Below are 24,478 nucleotides of genomic sequence, written 5' to 3' on the forward strand. Positions count from 1 at the left end.
CAACCTTTTAATTCCTCTCTTATGAACAGGGATGACCAGCATGGTGCACAGTCCTTCAGAGGAGGAATTGTACTCTTGCATCAATAGCTGTGTCTATACCCCTAAAGTAAATGCACCTGGGACCATTCTCAGCCAAAGAGGTCAGCAGGTACAGAGTGGAATGCATCCATACAACTAATCTTTCTCAGCTCCCAAAACAGGATGCCTGCATCAAAAATCTGTATGGGGAATGATTCCCATCACGAGCCGAATCTCAAACCATATCTAGAAATTATTTGGGACAGTGTCATGTCCTAAAAGAATTCAGTGACTCAGGTCAAAACCTTCACAGGTACTATTCCAGCAATTTTTCAGCATAGATAATCAAGTTTCTAGGAATTGTCACTGGCATTGTTTAATTTATTAGCATACAGAAAGCCAACACTGCCTATATCAGCTGGAGAAATCTCCTCCAATGCATCCTAGCACTACATTTGATATGTTGAAGGCTGCATCATAATTGCTCCTGTGTATCCTCTCCAAGATGAGAAAGTTTGCATGTATCTCTTAAAGGTTTCCAATGTGAAACTTCCAGGTACTATCAGAAATTTTTCATAGTTCCCCTAAGTTGAAAGTTAGCTGAAATCAGGAGAGGAGACTGTTTGGGTGCATATAGCCATGAAAACACTGAACGCTAGTTTTCTCTGGAGAGAGTATTTTCCATACGTTCAAGGTGCCATTGCACAAGATATCTTTTAAAGTCTGTGCACAATCTGTGTGTAATTCTGACTAAGAAAAATGAATTCAAATAGGAATAGGTGCAAAGAATGACTAGTACAAGAATCAGGGGTCTGATGAGCCTATTTTAAGAGAGGAGAATAAAACAACTTCACTTATTTAGCTGGGTAAAGGGAAAACTCAGGTTTTTGATGGCTCTCTATAGGTACTTCAGGGGGCTGAGCACTCAGAAAGGAGAAGCTAAAAGACATTTCTGACACAGGAACGAATAGGTATAGCCTGATCATAAATAACTGGAGTCTGGGAAATTACAGAGACATTTCTAAACAGCAGAGGAACGAGGATTTGGAGCAGCCTTCTAAATGGAGGAATAATCACCAAAAATCAAAATTGAAGAGAGAGCTTAAGAAATGCATAGAAGGTTGCACACGTACGGTTCACGATAGCAGGAACTGAACTCAGTGACCAGATAGATCCCTTCAAGTGCTATCTTTGATGATCTGAAAAGCATATAAGAAGGCCAGGCCCCACTGATCAGCAGTAGAGAAGGTAGAAACAAAGTCTCAGCTTCTTCAGGGCTAAATGAAATGAATATTGTTCTGCCAGTCTGTATATTAGCAAACAAGTCCAGCAAGAACTTCTACAGAGACACTCGGGGTGACCCAATATAGCCAGTTGTGAACACTGGATGAGAAGAGTTAGCTATCCTAATTCATATTTGCAGTGAGTCTGGTCCTGGGTATGCTACAGCATGGCGTGAGAAAATAAACATGAGAAAATAAAATAGGTAGATCTCTAGATACTAATTTTAAATCAATCAGATCTTAAATTTAACTGCTTTTATATCCAAATGACTGTTCCATGCCCTAAATTCTCTGAGTTGTGCTTAGTTCTTGCAGCACAAAAGGCCCGTAAAAACCACCCACCCACTGCTTCGGAGCTATTTTTCTTCATCTAAATGAAATTTCTTTACTTCCATTCATCTTTACAGCTCTTTCAACAGGTCCTTCTGCAGCAGTGAAGGGAAGCATGTTTCAGTGTGCTAATCCAGCTCCAAGATGGATTAATTGACTCACAGGCCTCTCTGATCACTAGCCAGATGTCTCTCCCCAGCTGGCAAGCCTTACTAATTTTCTTGTTGGTGTTGTTAATTCTGGGTTTCCAGGCAGCAGGGGCCCTTCTCCACTCAATCAAGGGCAACATACCCTCTGCTGACATTTTGTATTCTTCAGCCTGCTTTCTCCTGGGCAAAGATATCCAGCTATAAACCTCCCCTCCTGGCTCTTTGTCATCTGGCTTGTGGTTCCGGGCAGAGAAGCCTCCTGATGGAATTGCATTTGGGTGTGTGGCATGTTGGGTCACCATGGGGCGGTGCTGTAATGCTTAAGGTAGATGAGGGAGGGATGTGGTGTCTGGACTATGAATTTCAAGAAAACTTCTCCAGAATTTCAGATCCATGCACTGAATCTTTGAAAATAATTAGAGTAATCAGAAGGGCTGAGTTATGGACCAGTTAGGATGGTAAACTTGGAAGTAACATAGCATAATGGATAGTTCAGAAGATGACACATGTGAGTGCTCCATTCCTCATTCTGTCATTGACCCTGCTGCCTTGAGTGATAAACTTCACTTATCTTGTGCTTCATTTTTCTCATGTCTAACAGAGATTTCATGATAACTTTCTTTCAAAGATATCAGCTAATGAGCAAGATACTGTGTGAGTTAAGTATCACTTGCATCTCTGAACATATAGTTGTATATGTTCAATGTACAGGCTTCTGCAGTAACTTGCAGTGGTTTGGCTAAAACTCTTATTATCTTCTATTGGAAAGGTGCTGGCTTGAGCTAGACTGCAGAACTTTGTTTGCTCTTTCCCAGGGCCTTAGTTGTGATTACCTTGAGCAGAATTCAGCTGGATGGTGCAATCTTTATGTACCTCAGCAACGATCTCCTCACACAAGTCAAGGGAGGTAGGTGGTCACTGAGAGAGCACAGTTAAGAGTACTGGCAACCACTGGAATATTTGGAGAGGAAAGTTGTACTGTTTAACTCTGTGATGAATCCAGCCATTTGTATTACTGAATCATCCTCATGATTTCTGAATTATAAAGGTGGTACTCCGATTTGCTAGGTCCTCACTAAGAGGGATCATCTCTCCCAAAATGAAAACAAATTCCTGGATTATAAGAAATCTTTTCTTTCATTGCCTTGCTTGTCTTTCAGCTTCAATGAGCAGGCTGAAAGTAGTTCTCTAGAAGAGAAGAAAACGATACTTCTTGACTGCACTGTTGTTTTTTTCATTAGAGACTAGATTGCAAAATATTTTTTTCATGATCAAGGAAAACACAGCTTGAAGAGACAGAAGAAAGAAGTTAATCTCAGGTGTGAACAGAAGAGTTCAGCTGCATTTGCTATGGACCAAATACTACCTACCCCAACTAAAAATGGGGAGAAAATTGCTCCCTCAGCATCATAGTAGTTACTTCCTATTCATAGGAGTATAAATAAGAGGAATCTGGCTCTTGTAATCTAGTGCCTTCCATTTTTTTTTAGCTTAGGTATGTGCCTTATATAAGTCCTATCGCTAATTTCTTCCTACATTAAGCACATCCCCGGGGGAACTTGTTTTACAGGGAACTCAAGGCTTCAACCTTTGATCACTGTAACCTGCCTTCTCAGAACCCTGAAAACAACCATCTAAAAAAAAAAAAAAGAAATGTGAAACATGCACCATCAATATCAATTACTGTGTTGTTATATGGTAAATTCTCACCACAGGGGGTAGGTAACTCACTTGACATTTTTGGCTAAGGGCTTGATTCTCCTCACCACTAATAGCAGTTTTATGCTGACATCTCTATATACACTTCAGCAGTGTTTATAGCGGAGTAAGTGAGAGCAGAGTTGGGCTCAAAGCCTGTGTGAGTGCAGAGGAAAGTGTTCTCTGTCAAGACAGGCTTTGTACAGCCTGAACAGCGAGTTGGCATCTCTGAAGAAAAGACTTCAAAGAAAACAGGAGGAAAGCAACAATGTCTAATCTTCATACAAAGGTACTCCAGGGTTTCTAAAACTCAGAGGCTTCCAAGATTTAAGAATTAATTATTACTTGCCAGAAGCAAGCTTTATTCACAGGTAACTGGTATGGCAAGCTGAGTCCTCTAGGTGTAAAATTCATGGAATTATATTTAACTGATGAAAGCTCAGTAAATCATTATATTTCCCTTTGGGGTATGTGCACATTTTCCAAAAGTCTGATGTTTGCCTTTCCATTGTTTATGCATGGTGATGACAGCAGATCCCAAAATTTCATCTTTTGAAGGAGATGCAACTCCTTAGAAACTGAAATTTTGGTACAAATACTGTGACTTGTATGTTCATATTAAAACACACAACATTGCAGGCCAGATTCTCAGTCCTTGTAAAGCATCACAGTTCTGTTGGCTTTTATTTATTGAAGGAAGAGACAAGGCTCTAAATCATTCATCAGCCCAATAACTGTATAGTAAGGAACACTCTGAGTGACTAAAAGCAAAGTAGCGCTACTCCAATTCCTCTTAGAATAATGATGTGTGTAAAATCTGTCTCTCAGGCCAGCTGAGGTATTCAGGATATCTGAGCACCTTACTAGCTTTATTGCATTTGTCCTTATAATACCGTTTTGAACAATCACTTTTGTTATACCCATTTTAAACTTGAAATTTGAAACCTAAGGAGGAGATGCAACTGTGTTTCCAGGGGAAGTGAGTGGTGAAATAGGAGTAATTTAAGAAGAATTTAAGTATTTTGAAAGCTCATTTATGTAATGGAGCTACTGCTTTCAATAAAGTGCATGATTTATTGTGAAACACCTGATTAGAAACATACTCAGCTCATAGTAACATGCATAGCTTAGCTCTTGGGTTCACTCTGAGCTAGAAGTATGAAGCCAACCAGCTCATGTAGCTCAGCTGCTGCACAGAAACGCATTAAACTGCAATAACAGGATTATGCGTCCCAGCCCTCTGTTCTGTGAAATACTCTCGAATTTAAGACTTTAATGAAAACAGTTGCTGCAAAAGCCCCTGAAAGCTGCATCATTGGAGTGAACCAGTTTTCTGATGCAAGCAAAGGTTTTCAGACATAGAGCAGATATATTCGGTATACAATAAAAAAATTTCCTTCTCTTAAAAGTCAGTGAGCCCAGTACCTGTACAGCAGCAAAAGGGAATGAAGACAGAGCAATTTGTAGCTACTTTGAAAGGACGAATCTCAGAGGCAGGATTGTAATTGCTTCATTTGAGGCTTATATCAAGATGACTTCATGAAATGAAATGAAATTTGCCCATTTGATGTCAGAAGGCAATTGAGACTGTTGTTTCCTGTCACATCTGAATTCTTTATGTACAGATAATAAGATAATAAGAAGGCCTCTGTGTACCATCAGCACTGGCAGAGAGGGCAAACTTGGTTTACTGCTGCTTGGGAGTCACTGGGATCATTGCAGAGGATCTAAGTAATACAGAGGCATTTCATTATCCCATATGCTTTCACATTAACGTCTAGGAGGACTCTACCACAGTACAGAGTCTGACCCTACGGTTATGTAACAGGAGAGGGTGTGGGTGTTTGTTTTCAAAGGAAATTTTCTTCTGCGAACATTCAAAAAAATCCCAAGCAGCATCTTCTTACTGACTGTAACAGCTCCTAAGATAACAAACCCAAAGGTACGTGGTACTGCCTCTCCCTTCAAATGGGAAATGTTGATGTTTCAAGCGTTTGTTTAACTTCAGATAGTTGACACAGCTTGTGAGAAATTATTTTACGAGGAAACACCATCTTCCTAACTCCTCCGCTTCCTCTGTGCCCTGGCTCCCCACTGGGTGCTCTGAGTGGCCCCACCAAGAACCCTGAGCCAGCGGTGGATCCTCCACCTGCTCCCCTCTGGACTTGCCTTTCTCTGTGGACATCCTCCTTCTTCTTGAGCAGGGACCAAGGGCCAGGCAGCAAGCAGATCCTCAGTGAGGGCTTCAGCCTGGCATTGGCAGAGCCAAACTGCAACGTTCAGCCCATACGGAGCAAAACATGCAGAATCTGACCCCAAGTGACTTGATCCAAAAGTAGGCAAGCTGTCACTGAGTTATTTTTGCCTAGTGGGGGATATTTGCTGTGTTTGTTGTAAGGTTTTGGTGCCACTTATCACATACTAGTTATAATGCATTGCCTGAAGCGTAATTAAATTCAAAGGGCATGTCTGTGCTGAAGGGAGGGTTGCAATTTGTTGGTGTTCAGATTTTTCTTTCAAATCCAAGCAGCATTTTCTGAGTGGCAGGAACAATGGTTACAGAACAAAAATGCTATTAAAAAAAAGAGAAAAAGATAAAGCAGGGTCTTTTTTTAACAGCTACCTGTCTGATATTCCCACACTTACTTAGAATCAAGCACAGTATTTAAAAACAGTGGGACTGCAACAGAAAAGCAAGGCAAAGAGAGAAGAGCCTTGAAGTTGAGAAAGGGCTTGCACGCAGGTGATGTGTATGATTTATATATACCCGTATTTTTATGCACACAGATATCTATATCTATACACACTTGTGTGTATGTTTGTGTGTACATGTTGGAGATATTCCATCCCCAGAATGAGAAATTTGCCTCTGCTGCTGAAGTTTCTCTGAAAGCTCAGTTAATTAGTTCTCATAACACCCATGGAGGCAGATATTACTCTCATCCTTACCCACAGATGAGTAGATAGGAAAGAGCACGGAGAGATTAAGGGATTTCTCCTACAATAAATTCATAACAGCGCTGGGAATGCAGTCCAGCAAGCAAAAGTCTGACCCTATTAAAAGTGATAGGAGACAGCATCCCTCAGCCCCAGAGCTTCAAAACAGAAGCCGATTCTTTCTTTGAGGAACTTTGTGTCATGTATTTGCATAGCTAGAGACATAGTCTAGAGTAATAAGTGCAGTCATTTAAGTTCGCCCTAAATTGAGTATTATATTCTCCCAGGCTACCAGGGTCACAGGAACTGGAATTTTACATCCTGAATTGCCATGTTGCACAGCACAGTACTATCAAAAAATGGCTGGAGGGTTTCAGCTAAACAGATGAGCTAGATTTGAAATAGATTGGGCAAAGCTGGATCATTAAAGGAAAAAAACTCCTCACTTTCAGATGGAGTTCTTTTCTTCTAGTTTACACAATTGGTCCAGGGCAAGTTCTCATGTTGTAAGGACACTTTCAGTTATTATTTTTAAGCTTACTTCATTAATGCTGTCAGAGCACTTTGAAGTAGAAAATGTAAGTGTTAAGTGATATCACACTTTTTCAAGACAAGCTTTTACCTTCCCAGAGGTCACGTGAAGCAAATGTATCACCCCACAATTGTGCATAAATTGCTGGTGGCAGTAGAGAGCCAGATTTCTGCTAAATCTATTGCAGCAGCTACCCGCAGGCTTCAAACGCCTAGAAGTAGATACCTCTTTTAGGCAGAGCGCTGTTTTGCAGAGTGGAGATCCATCAGTCCCTTGCTGCAAGCAACCTGACAGTGATGCTCTTTGGTATTTCTTGTCTGCTGGATAAAATTCCCTTAAACCTATGTGAGTGGCACAACTGAGAGGCACTTGATAACCTCCTAAGGTTTGGTACCAAATATCCAAAATTTGTTTCTCAGCAGGTGTTAAAGAGTGATGGTCTGAGAAGTGCTGGGAGAGGTGCATTGTGTATTGGGTTATGTGGCAAAGGAAAGACTACCGAGGTGGGCAGCAGGTGCTCCTAGACCCCTTTCAATGTGAGGAGCTGCCTCATGGGGTTTCTGTTGTGCTGAAATACAGTACTGATTGCTGGGGGTTGCTGCTTGCTTTCTCTAGCCTGCAGAGTCATAGGGCAGGAGAGAAGTTATGAATGCCTGAGATGTGGATGGGAAGGATGGGGTCAACTGACCCCTGTAATCTATTTGAGAAGTCTGTGACATCAGGTTAATGTTGAAAATCTCTATCCATTGCCATGTGATTTGTATCCTTCCTCCTTGCCACCAGCATGAAAACACAGGAGGGAGCTTGTCTATGGACCCTGGGGTACAATTTGGACATACACTCGGCTGCCTGTGGAAAGCAAGGTAGAAAGCTGCCATCATGCTCTACGGCAGCATTCCTGCTAAACTAAAACAACACAGCCTCCCCGTTTGCCTGCAGCTGTGATTTATTACCTTGTCATATTTCAAAGCTAACACAGGTTGAGCTTGGTCAGTGCTTTGAAGGAGAGGTCTCCAAGGAGCATGCAGGAGATAGAGGAAATGTTACCTGACTCCGAGCAGGGGCAATAATCCAGCATGGTGTTAAAGATGTTGCTTTCAGATTTATTGTAAAATCAATGTGTTGGTCACTGGTGGTCTGAGGGGAGGAAACATAATATCTAACGTGACTGGACAACAGCTGCCTGGTATTTCTGCAAAGGCCAGCTCTGCAGCAGGTATAAATTGGATGAACTGAAGATGATAAATCTAGCTGATTTTTTCTCTGCTGTGTCTTGTTATATGCACTTAGAGGCTTTGCTGCTTTTCTTTGTCATCTTTCTTTGATATTACTTAATTTCTTAAAATGTACAAAAGCACACAAATGATCCTTCTGGGCCAGACCTAAAGCTCATCCTCCCCAATATGCTGTCTGACAATTGTTAGAACCAAAGGCATAGAGGCAGAATATAAGAAAAGGGAAATGTTTAGTGATTCTTTTTCTGATAAAGCTCCCAGCTGCTGGAAATCCACAGCTTCAGATTCCCTAGGGTTACTTCTGCTTCAGATTGTTGGAATTTGGACTTGATTATTCCCACAGAGGTAGTGGAAAGTTAGCTGCTCAACACTCTTTGCAAGGTTGGATCCATTATCTACCAGTTTCTTATTCAGGGAAACAGCTCTGAGACTGGCCCTCAAAAGACAACCAGCCACATTTGTTCCCACTAGCTCTTGAGATGCTTTGGTTAAGATCCCGGATTCAGTCTGCTGGAGCTTTGGGACAATGCATTGTTCCACGATGAAGTGCATGTGCTGATTATTCATTAAGTAGCTTGATTGAAACAGTTAGAGTCAGGACACACATTTCCCTTCTGCTAAGCATGCTATATGGATCTAATAAAAGAGATAATCTCTCTTGTAAATACAAAAAGTATATTAAAAGAACATTGGTCTGAATTGAAAAAGATAATGAAAATGAGCAATTTTATCTGTGCACTAATCTGATCCCTCTGGTTGCTAAACAATACCTTTCCTTCATCTATCCTCCATTTATAGCACAAAAAAAAAAAAAAATTGCCTTGGGAACAGGGAGTTCATGTTTGAAAGCTGTGTTTTCATTGTTTACTTTTGCGTCTCTTGTTTAACAAACTGCAATTTGAAGTAGGAAAGGTGATAAATAATCCCATACTAAAATAAGCAAAGCAATTGGAGCATCTCTACTGACTCCATCATTTTAGTTGGTCCTTCGAAGACTGAAAAAACTGAACCCCTTTGAAGATAGCAAGGTGTTTAAGAATCACCAGTGCAAATACTCTGTGACTGTAGCAATTAATGTGCTGCCTCAACTCGAAAAGCGAGACCCTGATAAGCACATTACAAGTCATTGCTGAGTGTACAAGTGCTTTGAAGAGAATATTGAAAAGAATTCAGCTTCAGTCTGTAAGAAAGTTTACAATACAAAAATTTATTGAAGGAGATTATATTTTATGCGCACCTCTCTGTATAGACTCAGAAGCAGAATGTAAGCATACTTCACGACTCATTTAGGCACATAGACATTTTGAGGCTGGACTACACCCAAGTCCAATCTAGTACAGCGTCATATCTCAGAAAGTGGTCAGCATCAGATGCTGCAGGGCATGAGAGAATTTTTGGGGCTGGTTATATTTTACCAGTAACAGAAATGGCTTCCTAACCTGCTGTTGTTATTGTTGTTGCTGTTATGTAGAGGTCTAATTTCTATAGGACAAAAATTAAAGAAGTTCCTATTACAGAGTGTAGATATCTTTGTCCAAAGCGTACTTGAGTTATTAGAAATCATAGAGTTGGTAAAGTTGGCAGGGACCTCTGGAGATCATCTAGTCCAACCCTCAAGCGAGTGGCCCATACAGAGATCGAACCCATGACCTTGGCATTATTAGCACCATGCTCTAACCAACTGAGCTAAACCTAAGCCCCATAATAAAACACTTTGTCCTAATCATTCACTGAAAGACTATAATCAAACCAAAAAAATGAATTCCATGGATGCAGTTAGCTATTCCCATGCCTATGTCTGACGCAGATTCCTATAATCTGTTTTAGTTCACTGGAATAAAAATGACTGGTTTCTTCTGACCATTGCAGCAGTCAAGCCAAATGGAGAATTGTTTTATGCTGGCCAGTGAAGCCCTGGCCTTTTCCTAACACTCACACCTGATTGACACTGAAATCCCCAGGCTGCGCATACTCTTGTGGAGGGGATGCAAAGCGGCATGTTGCCAAGGTAGGGTCCTGCCGACTCGGGTCCGAGCTGATACTGGCTGCCTACAGCAAGTCATTTCCTCTTTCTGTTCTTCAGTTCTACATCTACAGCACAGATATAGCGACACCTGCTTTTCTGGAAAAGCGTTCTGATTGATAGCTCTGGCTAAAAAATAACCAGAGAACACAGCATAAGGGATTATTTTTAAGGATTATCAGCTATACCACTGAAACGGCATGAAAAAACCCACAAATCTCTTAGAGAAGAATACATTCATCTCCATGCAAAGTTTCTCCTTATGTTCTTCCTTCAGAGTTTAGATAAGCTTTTGATTTTATATCTTGGCATCAGCTTTTCCGTTATTATTATTATTATTAAAGAAAATGCTCTAAACTTAACTGCAGTCAGCTTCCCCCTTGAGCTGCATTGGAGGCATGGCATTTGCACTGTAAATTAATATGGCTGGCATGTCTGCCTTGGTTTTAAGGATAGTGTTTTCATGTTCTTTTCCTTTCTTCACCAATTCTCTTCTCTTTTGAGCCTGCCTGCCTTTTTGCTATTGCTTTCACAGTCGTTATTTTCGCTCCGAGCAAAGAACTTGCCCCAGCTCTCACCCTCTCACCGGCTCTGTGTGCACTTGAGGTCAGGCTAGTGATTCTGGTTGTCTCCAGAGCCAAACTTTGTACTTTGCTTCCTTCTCTCACCCTTTTTTAACCCTCTGCCTCCTCACAATTTTCTGTCTCCTACTTCCTATGTTTTCCCCTCACTTTCAGCTGTCTTCCAGTGCTGCTGGTGGGCAGCATTACCTAGTGACTAGCACATTTGAGTAGCACAAGCTTGGATGCTACTTTGTGTCTTTGATACAAAGCTCCTGCTGGCCGCTGTGCCAGTTGCTCCTCTTCCCTCTGACATGTTTTATCTACTTCAGTCACAAAATTTTCAGGGAAAGGCACAGTCTGCTACTCTATGTTATTACCCAGTGCACAACACAGGTCCCCTGTGATTCAAAGCACCATATGCTTCTTTAACATATGCAGTCGTTATAGTGCACCCTCTGATGTGCCCTGAAACCACTTCACCCATGCAGCCTTCTGTCCCTCTTCCTTCTCTCTCTGTTCTTCTTTTAGTACTGTCTTCCTTTAAATGCTGTGACCCTTCCTCCTTTTCCCCATACCCTGTTTGCCCTCCTCCAGGGCTGTGCTGCCAAGTCCCAGCAGCTAATCCTAGGGCTGATACGGGACTGGGGACAAGGGCCAACAAGGGTTTACCAGGAAGAGTTGGGCCACTTTGACCCCCTTTCCTTCCAAAGGAGCCAGGATTTCTATGCCTGACCCTGAGGGGGCAAGAAAATAAAGAAGAGCTGTCTAATGAGCTCAGAACGTGACACGGCTCACAGAAAAGGTGATATGATCAACAGGGAACAAACCTTGCTGCAACGAGCGTCTAACATATGGCTTGCAAATCCTCATTCCTTGGAGGTCTTTAGTCATTGTGTCACTTTTCCCTAGCTCGCTTTTTCACATCAATGCTAAAGTGTAGGTTTTCCACTGTTCCTTCAATCCTTCTTCCTCCAGTTCCCACCCGGCCCAGGTCCTGAGGACTGCTTCACTACAACCGAGGTTCCTATAATCCCTTGGTTAGGGTGCTTCAGTGAGGCTACAATTAATTCCTGTATCTGCAATTTGTTTACCTTCTTCCAGAGCATCTTACAAAAAGTCTCGAGAGAGGAATATAAATGATGAATGCAGGTTAATAACATGTGAGTCTGTGGAAAATTGTGTTAAGATGGCAGAGCAATAACGGGTATAAAAACAGCTGAAGCATGTGGGGAAGCTCTTCTATATAATAATATTTCTACTGGAAATATATGCTGCAGTTAATGTAAAAAAAATCTGAAACTTAAAAGTGCTAACAAAATAATGCTTGCAAAATATTATTGAAAGAAAGAAGATTAAGGAAAATTATTCTCAGTTCTTACTATAAGTGGAAAATTAAGCAAAATGGGTGAACTTCATTCTATTGAATTTTAACCATCCAAAGAACTGGATCCTAGTCATGTATGTCAGCCAGGCTCCCTGTCATCACTGGAGTGAGAAAGGCACTTCAAAGGAAAGAAAATCCTCCCCTCCCAGGAAAAATGCTTAAAATAGATGAAATGAAGACCCTAACCTTCCCTTAACAGGAGAAGGTGAGTAAATCTAGTATGGTGTACATAAATTGCTTCACCTTTCCAATAGCTACATTTAGGAGCTTTCTTCTACAAAAGATTATAACAAAAATGTCCGAAGGTCAGCATCGCAGGACTAGGATTATGGCAGTGTTGTTTGGTTTCTGATATCAGGAAATGGAGATGAGACCATTTCTCTTTTTATAGCAACACAGATGCAGTTCATGGATGTGGCTGGATGTAATGGAATGTCTCTGACAGATTTGAGGTGTTGGATGCAAGGTGACACCGTTGTGCCGAATACTCAGGACACTCGAAAACTATGTGTTATCTTTGCAAACATTTGGTATACCTGCATGAGACTAAAGGGAAGTTATTTTGGATTTCTGTATAAGCTAATGTTAAACAGGTGTCTGAGGATAGCTGAGGCAAATATTTAAGCAGAGAAACCGGAGAAGCCTTGCCCTCTCCTGGCCAGTTTCTCATTCTGCCTTGACTGGCTGAAAACAGCTGACAAAAAGTGAACAGGAAAACTGCTCACACAGTTATAAAAAGGAAGATCTGCTTTGATTTGTCCAATAACTAGTTAACAGAACGATAGCCACACACTACCTTTGGAGTACAAACCAGGCAAACCTATGGGGAGGTCCCATCAAGCAGTCAGGAAACACAGTATCTTTTATGTCAGGATATAGGCAAGACAGAGGTATAGTTTGGCTTGCACTGAATAATGTAGAAGAAGGTACTGTGGATCAGCAGCATTTAGGTGAAGGAAAACTCTTAATCTCTAACATTGCTTGCCCTTCCAAATCCTTAACCAGCAATCTGTCTGAAACATTGTTTTTCAATGTGGAACCTCACGGTGCAGAGGCTGCTTTTAAGGCAATGATTTCGTTTTTTAAAAAATGTTAATTCCCAATAACATTAAAACTCTGATTTTCAACTTGTGGTCTGTGAATCCACTTGGGTCTAAGGACTAATTTCGTGACATCCATACTTTTCTGCTCTGCTGAGAAAAGCAAGCAAGCCTAATACCAATAGACTCAAATCAGAATAGTAGAATCTGCATGCACAATGTGAAATAGTAAGAGTTCAGCAAAGCAAAAAAAAGAGTACAACTACTGGAATAAAGGATTTTCTGAACTCAAAGCAAGAGAGAAAGATTCAAGATTAAATTTTCTTTTCTTTTTTCTTTTCTTTTTTTAATGGAAACACCCTGAAGAAAGGTTGGTAGAAGACCACTAACTCTTGTATCAGGAAATACTGAAAAGCAAAGGAGCTAGATGACCAGAAGCTGACACTGTCATTCCCCAAAGAAAATAGCACGGAAAGTGCTGAACTGAAGTCAGATTTGCTAAAGTGATCACTGGGAACTGGAGAATCAGACTGTGGCCTAAATCTCTAAGCTGGTATGTGTGACTCATGGTCCCTTGCCCTGAGAAACTGGAGACCTGAAATCTTATCATCTCCCTTGGTGGCAGAGGAAAGAAGCTAGGGAGGCAGTGAGGTGCAGTTAGGAATGGACAGTGTTGTTCATCCTTTTTTATTACACACACACACCAAACCAACATGTGCCTCTGCAAGCTGCTAGCTGGCTATTTTTAGATTACCACAACACCTATTTTAGCACAATGTGAATTTTGGGGGTATTTTATTATACAGCACATCACTTGCCTGTACAAGTAGTTCTGTTGGACTTGCCACAGCAATCTGCCAGGTACAAGGTACCCAGCCAAGTATTAAAAATACAAGAGCATTAAAGGTATTGAGGATTCTGATTGATCCAGTGCTCTATGCAGATGAGCTTGCAAAGTGCATTTTCTTTTACCTGACTTGAGTTTACTCAGTGGAATAACAGTCTGTGAGCTAAAAATAGCCTGTCAATGGCAAACGACAGCGAGCTTTCTCTTCGGCATTGTCTGTATTCTTCACTTGCTCTCTGCATGGTGAACTGCTGTTCATTTCTGTGGCAGGTCTGTGCAAGGAATTTATGTTGGCTATCCCATATAGAATTAGCAGGTATACTGGAGATCAAAGGTTTCCTCTTCTGCTTAATGTCTGTGGCATTTCTCAACTCTCAGAACCAAACCAAACCAAACGAAATAATAAAAAAAGGAATATCATCCAGGGAAAAGAATGTTAATTAACCAGACAAAATCTCTGATCTGCAGGAACAATTAGGGGAAACTCACATTTCAACTAAATAATAGGGGGAGGAGGTCACTGACACTGCACGGCTCAGATGTATGATACAAGACAAGGATAAAACTCTATGAAATTCAAGTCTTTGATGTCATCTTAATAATGTTCCGTTGCTTGTTCATCCGTATTTGTGGATGACATGATGTTAACTCTTTCAATTCATCCTGCTCTTCCCTTTTTAAAAAGATCAGTAACATCCTTAATATTTTCCCGTGCTGATTTGCTTAAAGATAACATTTATTAGTCAAAAAGACAGATGTCCTGTTTTATTAAATATCTAGCCTAATATTCACACTTTTGTTTTTATTTAACACAACATGACATTAGGAATTGTATAATTTTCAGACACAAATTCTCTATATCTAGTCATTCATTGACAGTTGGGATTTATTTTAAAATATGTTAATTTTGGACTGGAGCAGTTTAGGAACAGTTTGGATCTAGTAATGCATGAGTCATGAGGGAAGTTATTTCCTTGTTCTGTGAGTATTTTGACTGATTTAAGCAGTTAATATGCAGCCTGATGAGACATTAAAAGTTTATCTATGGAAACAATCCCTTTGGTCTGTTTAGTTTCACCTATGACCATGAGGAATTTAGCATTGGTATATCTGGGGATTCAAACGTTGCAGAAGAATGACTTAGGCTGCTGCCTTGCTCTTTATGGTGCTGTAAGTCTTGAGTTACTCAGTGAAAATCAGTGTAGGTCCTTCAATTTTGCACTGGAAAGAGATTTTGAACTGTAAAGACATTAGTGAAAATGGGCATTTTTGAACACACAAAGACTTTGCTAATACCAAATTCCAGTTTTAGTAATGAAGTCCTAGAGCAGGAAAAGCACATCACCAAAAGCATTGGTATCATTCTGGAAGATCAGTGCTGGGATTAATACCAGCAGAGCAGGTCTAGTTGTAGTCCCAGTACAACTCCTAGTATGGATCCAGTGGCTGCCACTATTGTAATTACTCCTGTGCCATGTTAACAGATATTGAGAGGATTATAGCCCTTTGATACACTTGGTACAAACGCAGTACATAGATCAAACCAGTGAAAAGGGGAAAAAATTCCCCTACTTAGAAATAACTCAGGATTTAATAACGTAGCTTGCACATCCTCTTGAGGTTCAGCAAGGCGGTATGTTTGCAGTTGTTACTGATACCCAGTTATGCCACTCAAAGTCAGAAGGACCACGTTGAACTAATAAGTGGTACAATTTGAATACATAAAGGAATGCACCATATTAACTAAAATTGTACCAGGGATAGCTTCTATTTCTGACTGTAAAACAGTGAAAAACAGTGAAAGCCTATCTAACGACTGATGTTACAATGCCTCAGTCCTGGTCCTGTTAATAGCTGTGTCTTTGCAGGCTTAAAGTCAGCTTTTTCAATCAAAGAGGAGAAAATCAAGTAGACGAGGAAATCCTTGCAGGACTGAGGAGTAAGGGATCTCCATGCGGCTTTGACAGTCTCAGGAAACACTTCCATTAGCTCTGGGTGAGAGAGTCTCAGGATGAGAGACACTGCAAAGTACAGCAGGGGAAGAGAGGTAGCTTTGAGAAGGAGAAAGAAGTACCAAAAGGAAATCATAAGAACCCACTGCTGGGGACTTTAAGATCCTGATTCAGGCTGTCTTCTGTGGAAGGGGCAGAGTCTAGTCTTTTTTTCAGAGAGTTTCAAATGCATGGTAGCTTTTAACAACGAATACAGTAAAGATTAAAGAAAGAAAAGAAAAAACTCAACCCACTCACCAGTCACTAAATTTAGATTAAACTAAACTCAAGTGAATCCAATCAAAGAATCTGTGTTCAAAAAGGAAATCAGGAGACCTGAGGTCTTAGGAAGTCCTGACTCAAGGAGGAAGAGTAGGTGTTTACAATATTGTAAACATCTCTGTGTGATAACCTGGATTCTAAATTCGACATAATTGATTAAAAGAAAAGGTGTTTACTTTACTTTGTGCTTCGAACCTCCTCTATATTCAAACCACAGAGGCTATGAGCCTGGTTCAGCTTTATGAACAGGGAGCAGTGTTTCTGTTTAAGAATGGTAATGTTTTGGCTTAATAAATCTTGGGTTTGGTCCTTATCATAACTAAAATGAGTGTCATCTCATATGGATGATATGTAAAATGAGAAAGGTTTGCCTATTTGCATAATTTAATATTGGGCCAGACTGTTGACATTACAGGTTTATTGGAAGAATAACTTAATATTTTCATAAAAGTCTGAAACACAAATCTTTCAAATAAACAAGATCAAGATGAACAGTGTGCCTAGGCCTGAGTGCTTGTCAGGTTTTCTAATAATAGTTTTTACCTCACTTTAACACAGTTTTAATTTGGCACCCTTGAAGATTATGAGTAGCTAATTCACAGATCTATAGATTTTAAGGGCATAGGGACCATAATGACCTTTTAGCCTGATCTCTTGTATAAAGAAAGTAAAAAAGACTTCCTTGAATTGATTCCTGATTCAAGTCTAATATCCTAGTATTAAGAATTTAAGAACCTTTGGACTGGGTTAGAACAAAGGTCTCTCTAGCCCATGTCTGTTGGAAGTTAATCTCTGACACAGATCACTAGAGTACACTCAGGGAAACATATGTATAACAAGATGTATGTGGTGTGATCCTTTTGACAACTTCCTTTAAAAGTCCTTTTTTTGAAAAACATTAATCTCTATTTAAAAGTTCCAGAGGATGGAAAATCTAAATTTTAATTATGTAAGGAGCATGACCAAAGCTGAGCCAGGCCTTCAGGAGTCCTATCCTAGACATTACTGTGAGATTAATTTAAATTAAGGCCACATTGCGTGTTCCTACATCTGATCTCTTTATTCAAAAGCCCCTTTATAGCCAGCGAAGAGAAAAAGAAAATTTGGATGTGATTCTCTCTTCCTGTAGTGGGTAACTAAAATAGGTTAGTTGAGTCACTCCTTAGAAATACTGATTTTCTCCCGACCACAAAAGATGATTTTCCAAAAATGTAGACCTCCACATTACAGTTGTCTACTGTTTTCATGCTATGTCTGATGAGTAAATCCTGCTCTCAGATGCTGTTCTTTCTTGATTTGAACAAAGAATGAAGTTGTGGAGTGAAGAAACCAAAAGAAGTTGTGATTGCTGGGTATTTACAGAAGTGGTGAAGAACAAATGCAATAGATTGCTACAAATACACCCTTGCTTTGTTCACAAAGTCCAAAAGCATATTCTGACCAGGTGAAGGGAAGATTTTATTGCAGAGGAGGCAGTGAATAGTGATCACTTTTTCTTCCAGACTCTGCAGAGGAACTCGGAGCACTTCTGTCTTTTTAAGGGATATGAAGCAAATCAATCATTAGTCTCGTTATTAACTACAAGTAAAAGGATTCAATGTAAACACAAAATTTGATTTGAAGCGGAAAGGAGAACTTGCCTTCTTAGAAATCCTTTTTATGTGAAATAGGTCTGAGGTGTCTAAGATGAAATGTAGCTATTTAGTTAACAGCAAGGAGTTCATAGAGAATCTAAACGATATGAAGTTCAGACTTAGGGGCAAAATAATTAGCGTAGTTACGCAATCAGCTGAGTCTTCATAGTTGCTCTCCAAAGAGAGGCAGCTCCACACATTTGCTCGGGCTGGAGTTACGCACGACCTCAAGAGTGCTCAGGGCACAAGGTTCCCAGCGCTACAGACAATGGGAATTTTGCGGGCAAAAGCGAAGGAGAACTGCTTACATGCCAGGCACAGATCCAGGTCATATTGTACTTTCTACAGGCTAACTGTCCCCCAGTGCAGTGTGATTTTGTTCCAAAGGAATGTATCTGAGATGAGAAAATAAGCCTTTTTTTTTTTTTTTTTTTTTTTTTTTTTTTTTTTTGTAATTTCAGGTATTTTTCTTTGCTATCACTGAAAAAATCAGCGTGAGTGCTAGGAACTAGAAAGAACCTTCATCTCCTGAAGAAGCAGGAAGCTGAAAGCAACTTGACAGTCGATCTGTGTATAGTCTGGAGGCTACTAGAAAATTTCAGGGAGGAAAATAGCTTGGAAGCATCCAAAGGATTTCGTTAAGCTGTTTGCCTGCATTCTGCAGTGAAATAAGAGGATTAGCTGAACAGAGCAAGAGCTTCAGGCCCTAGAGCATGGCAGACAGCCAGGAGTAAGGTCCACAGAGAAGTCTGCACATGTCTCTGGCCATCAAACAGTGCAAAGGTCTTGTCAGTGAATTTTCAGCAGAGGGGAAGCAAAGCGCCTAGTCACCAAGGGGAGGCTGACCATAAGCCAGGAAAATGGCCACCAACCTGAGGTTTAGACAGGTCAGTTGTCTCCATATAGCTCTGCTGGAGAAAGCCAAACTCTAGTAAAGAACAGTATTAAGGAGAATGAAGTGTTACTGGTAACTGTGTGCTCAGGAAAGATCTTGAGATCGATTATTTTCTGTTCATCAATCAATACAGGAAACACAGCGAATATTAAACCATCTGACCCAGTCTGGCTTTTCGTCTTTTTTTTTTTTTTTTTAATATTTCTTCTTCAGCTATTGCTCATAGTGGAATATTCCATCCAGAGAGAAAAGATTATCAGAAAAAAAATGGACATTTCTTTTATCCTTGAGACCTTTTTCATCAATTCTTTCTCACAGCAGGATCTTTTTGTTTTACTTCCATTCTGTTTTCTTTTCAAATCAATATTATTTCTTTTACTAAACACTGAGTCTTTTAATAGAATATAAATATTTTCTTTAATGGACATGAGAAATGCCAATAACCATGGTAATAACTAGCTGGAACTATCATGCCTCGGCCATAGGATCCTAGTACCATCTAAAAAAAAAGAACCCTGATGCATGGGCTGACATTTCTCATCAGACCAAGAAGCATAAGGTTCTCTGGTGCTACGATACAGAAAGGAAGGACTATCCTGGTGATGAGAACCAAAGAACAGAAAGCAGTACTTTCCTTTGGAGTACTTTTATTCCTGGTAACACACAACTGTAATTGCACAAGCTGTCTAAAATATATCTTATTCTCAATTTCTAGTTCTTATGCTAAAAAAAATTATAGCTGTACCAGGAAAAAAACAACCAAGCAACCTTCCCCTCTCCCCCCCAAAATGCCAACACAATTTAAGGACCTTTGTTGTTCCACGAATGTTTCTTTGAGTCTTTCCAGTATCCAGAGCAGCAAGGAATGTTTCATGGCTTGATGAGCAGTTTATCAGACTGAGATGTAGGCCACTTTCAGAAAACTAGGGAAATAACAGCCAGACTGATCTGAGACTTGAGGTTTTCTAGATCACATCAGCAATCTCAAGCCCATGACAGTTGTAGCCAGGCCAGATTGTGAATAAAGCTTCATCAAATTCAGAAGGTGAGAAATTACTTGAGAAGTAAGGAGATCTTCTGCTGTAGTCTTTAGCTGAAGAAGCGATGAATTGCAGAAAGAAACATTTAAGCTAGATAACAAGGAAATCTTTCGAACTATAAAGTAGGTTTGTGACGTGCTCTCCGGGAAAGGTATGGAGTCTCCACCTTCAAGAAAAGATTAATCAAACTTTTGTCAGAAATAATAGGATAATGATGACTCTGTCTTGGGGCAGGAGACAGACTGGATGACCTCTTCTTTCTTCTAGACCTATTTATGTTGCACAAACTCCAAATAGCCCATATTTGCAAGCTGTATCTGTCTTTGGACCTCAGTGCAGCTACACGGATTTGCATCAATGAAGGACTGGGATAACATGTATGTGACTCATGTCCATGTATCGTCAGCTCCTCATCAGCTTCTCAGTGGTGATGACCAAGTAGTCAGGGAACAGTATGCAGCCTCAATTAAACAGGCTACTGAACATACCCTGATGCAAATAACTTATTGCAATGCAAGGATTTTGCTGCAACATCCTCTTTACTACTTGAGTAAGTGTTTGGAAAGCAAGTAGACTGATATTTGAAAACCTGAAACTGCAGCTCTTATTGATCTCTTGAAATTATTAAATGATTGAACAGGCAGTACATCCAACAAATTGAAGTGTGTTGCCAGCTGGTGTAATGTGGAGGAGCTATACTGACTTTGTTGTTAATTTATAATCATCTAGAATTTGCCCCACTGAAACCTGAATTAATTTTTTATATATTTGTGAACTATTTATGCTGCATAACAAATCAATACTTTTTTTATTGTTCACCAGATTTGGGATGGATAAAAGGAATATTTCAGTATTTTCCAGGGTCGATATGTAGAGGCTTTAAATAATGAAAGATACATAATGAAATAATGAAAGTCTGTGAATGGAAGAAAAATTCCAGGATAAGAAAGAAAGAATGTAATTTACCTAAACGTCTTTTCTATCTTTCACATCAATAATGTATTTTCACAAGTTAATGTCAAAACATAATGTCCTTTTAGAAGATGACATATAATTCTTTATCTCTCTTTAAGAAAGAGTTATTAATTTTGAAAAATCTTTTTCTGAATTTCTTTGCAATTTGTATGAACCATAAAAACTCCGAGGAGTTATTTGAATTTCAATACTGTCTCATACTTTTATTAAAATATACTTTAACTCTGCTTCAGTAATTAACATGAAGATAAGGCCCTCATTTCTAAAAACTAAAATCTCTCAGTAGTTTCAGATTTTGTTTAAGTATACTTTTGATTAAATAATTACTGGGTAACAGCATGAACAATTTGTCCATGATAGAAAACATCACAAATTCCTTACTTATATTTCTGTAGTTTCCACTTTTGCCAATGTATTTTATGAGTATTTATTATGAATGACACCTTGAGTTAATAATATAAAATACCTACTAGTTTCATAATCATCACTGCAGTGCAGAAAGCATTAGACTTATAGTAGTTCTGCATTGACGACATCAAAAGATTTACTGCATTCATTTCCTTATGCAAATATTCCAAAAACATGCATTACTTTAGAATCTTATATAGTGTATTGCCTACACAAAAGGATGCCAAAGCATATGAAAATGCAAGGTAGAGTTAAGTTAACAGTGTAAGTCTTATTGTTCCTTCCTCCATTGTCGTAATATCAGGGCTTGTTTAACATCGGATTCTGTAGACACTTGTACTTCTGCAAAGCTCTTGCAGTAAAAAGGGGGGGACTGCTAATGGTTTTAACATGACAGGCTAGGCTGGGGTGTATACTGAAGACAGTGTAGCATGTGGCTGCCGCTAGACTAGAACAGGAGCTGAAGAGGCGTGCTTAATGAGTCTGCGTGAATTAGGCAGAGATTTATCATGTTTTGTTTCCTCTGTTCATGCTCTGCCTTCACATGGCAGAGCTTACTTCTCCCTTGCTCACAGGACAACCTTATTTGCTCCTGAAATATGGCCTCGTCCATCTTTTTCCTCCTCCCCTAAGAAGAGCACGGCACTCTGTTCTGCCACCCAAAGTGGGTAGTGGAAGCTCTACTTTGCTAGTAGATGCCTGGCTGTCTCCCAGGCAATACAGAGAGTTATATTGTAGGATCCCTGGGGCAGGAATCCTGGACTTTGCTCAGATGCTTTCCTTTGCTCTAGGAAAAACGAGAGCTGGAAGATATCCTAAAAGATCTTCCTGGTCTTTGCTGTTGTCCAGAGCATGATCAACTCTGGGTATGTCTTATCTGACTGATGTGTTGTCTTGCTTACTTTTAAACACCTTTGGTGATGAAAACTTCCCAGACTTCGCAGCTATTAATTTCCTTATCATTACATTCCCCCCCCTCCATATTCTAGCCTTCTGTATGACAACTGAAGCCTATTACCTCTCTATGACAAAATTTAAGTGAATTTTGCCCCACCTCTATTTTATCTTGTTTCTATTCTCTGGACTCCGTCTCAGTGTTTTATATTTTCTTCTTGAAATACAATGCTCAGAACTGAACACCATACTCTAAGTATGGCCCTACTAATGCTGAGTAAATGGTGATGTTTACGCATCTTATCTTGCAGAAAATATTCATGTTTATTCTTCCCAATATGAAATTTAGCCTTTTCACAGCAATGTGATACTGTGCTGTTGAGTCATGCTCTGCTTCTGTCACCTGTGATCCTTTTCTGCAGATCTGCTACCTGGTCTATTGCTCATCTTCACTTATTTGTGACATTAACTATGTTAATAATTTATTAAGGAACTTACTTTTCTCCACAGATTATTTTGGGAACCAGAATTTGGTAATCCCAGAGTGTAACTGATCTGAATAACCATTATTTTCCTGATGTTGGAAGACATGATAATCATGATCGGTATCAATAACCCTCTGTTCGCTACTTAGCTGGCAAATAGATAGCCAATCACATATAGAAGTAATGTTAAGTATTGCATAGTGATCATCAATCAATTTTAGAACAATTCCTTTGGGTCAGGTACAATCAACAGCACTTTCATAGAATTGTGCATAATTCTGCAGAAAAACCTATCTTCATTAAATATGGAGAGTATCTGGAATCAATAAAGATGGAGAATGTATTTACATGAATCTTACTGAAGAAGACTTGTGTGTTTAAATTTGGTTTTAGGAAAAGAGTAGTGTAGAGAATTGCAGTAACGTCTTGAGGTCCTTCTACTAATGATGTCATGAGAGTTTTGTTTGAGAAAGGACTATAGGATTGAAGACTTGCATTTAAAGTGAATTTATTAATACATAAACATAGGTGAATTAACACATGCAAAATAAATTTGGCAGAGGTATTAAGGGAAACAAACAGAAGAAAAATTAAATGGATTAATGCATGTAATCAGTCTTAGATTGCCCTAATTAGCCTAATATTTAATCCCCCTCAATCCATTTATTTCTGTGGTTCTTATTCTCTAAAGATAAACATGGATGATTCCAAACATGCTTTTGTTTTTGAAACCACTCATATTACATTGTAACAATTGTCACAAAAATTGTTCTATAAATGGGAATGGACAAAAATTGGAAACCTTAGAGCATGTATTACCTGGTGCTTTTTTTAAAAAAAAAAGGAATTGCAAAACATTGCAGCTCTCTAAAATAAGACTGAAGTTACTACTACTGATTAAATAGAGATGTCTTTTTGCATGGAAGCTGTTTTTTAAGGCTTTGAGAACAAACTGTTCACCATCCAGTCAATGGCATTACAGGGATAGGCTCTGCTGACTGTGATCAGCATTTTAGTTGCCTAATTTAATTAGCGTGATCTAATTTTAAGAGACACCTCAACAATCCAGGCAAGTATTCAGGACTGCTAAACTCTGAAGGCAAAGTGTGTTCCTCTGTGTCCTTGTATCTCAGACTGTAAAAAGTCCTCTCTTACATGAAAACCAACCTTCTTTTTCCCCCAGCTCATCTAAGTAATGCTTATTTAGCAGCCCCAATGTGAGCTCCACAGGATGGAGGAAAGGGGCTACTCTCATCCAAATGGAAGTTTGTGCTGTAGTATAGAGTCAGTCCAGTTAAACCTTCAAAACAGCTGCTTACTTGCTCAATGAGAATTTAAGGCTTGGAAGTTAATAGTCAGGAACTAATGAGATGGATGCAATGTATTTTAATTTACTGAGATATATTAAAACATCATGTTGATTAGTTTGAGGGCTAGAGGGGCCCTTTTTGTTGCAATGTTAAGGTGCTCCATGAAATGCTGCAGAGAGCTGAGCGAATGCTTTTTATTTTTAATTCTTTTTTTGTGTGTTAATTGCTGATCTTATATGCACGAGCCTACCAGCTGCAAAGTGTTCTCTGAGGAGCCTTTGGGGCAAGTACCTGTGGCTACTCCATTAGGACCCCAGTAAAATTATTTGTGTCCTAGACAGCTTGGGATATGTCCTAGACTGGCCAGGGAAAAGATTTTCTTAATAACAGAAGACAAATTAAACAAGAGAGGCAGAAAGTGTGCCTAGGGGAATGAGGTTGTGGATTCTTGCCTAATGCCATACTCATCAGGCTTAATGTAGATGAACTCTGTGCGAGTTTGCCAGGAGCAAAGTCAAACTTCTC

The sequence above is a fragment of the Rhea pennata genome, chromosome 1 (assembly GCF_028389875.1).
Source record: "Rhea pennata isolate bPtePen1 chromosome 1, bPtePen1.pri, whole genome shotgun sequence".
In the NCBI taxonomy this organism is placed as follows: Eukaryota; Metazoa; Chordata; class Aves; order Rheiformes; family Rheidae; genus Rhea; species Rhea pennata.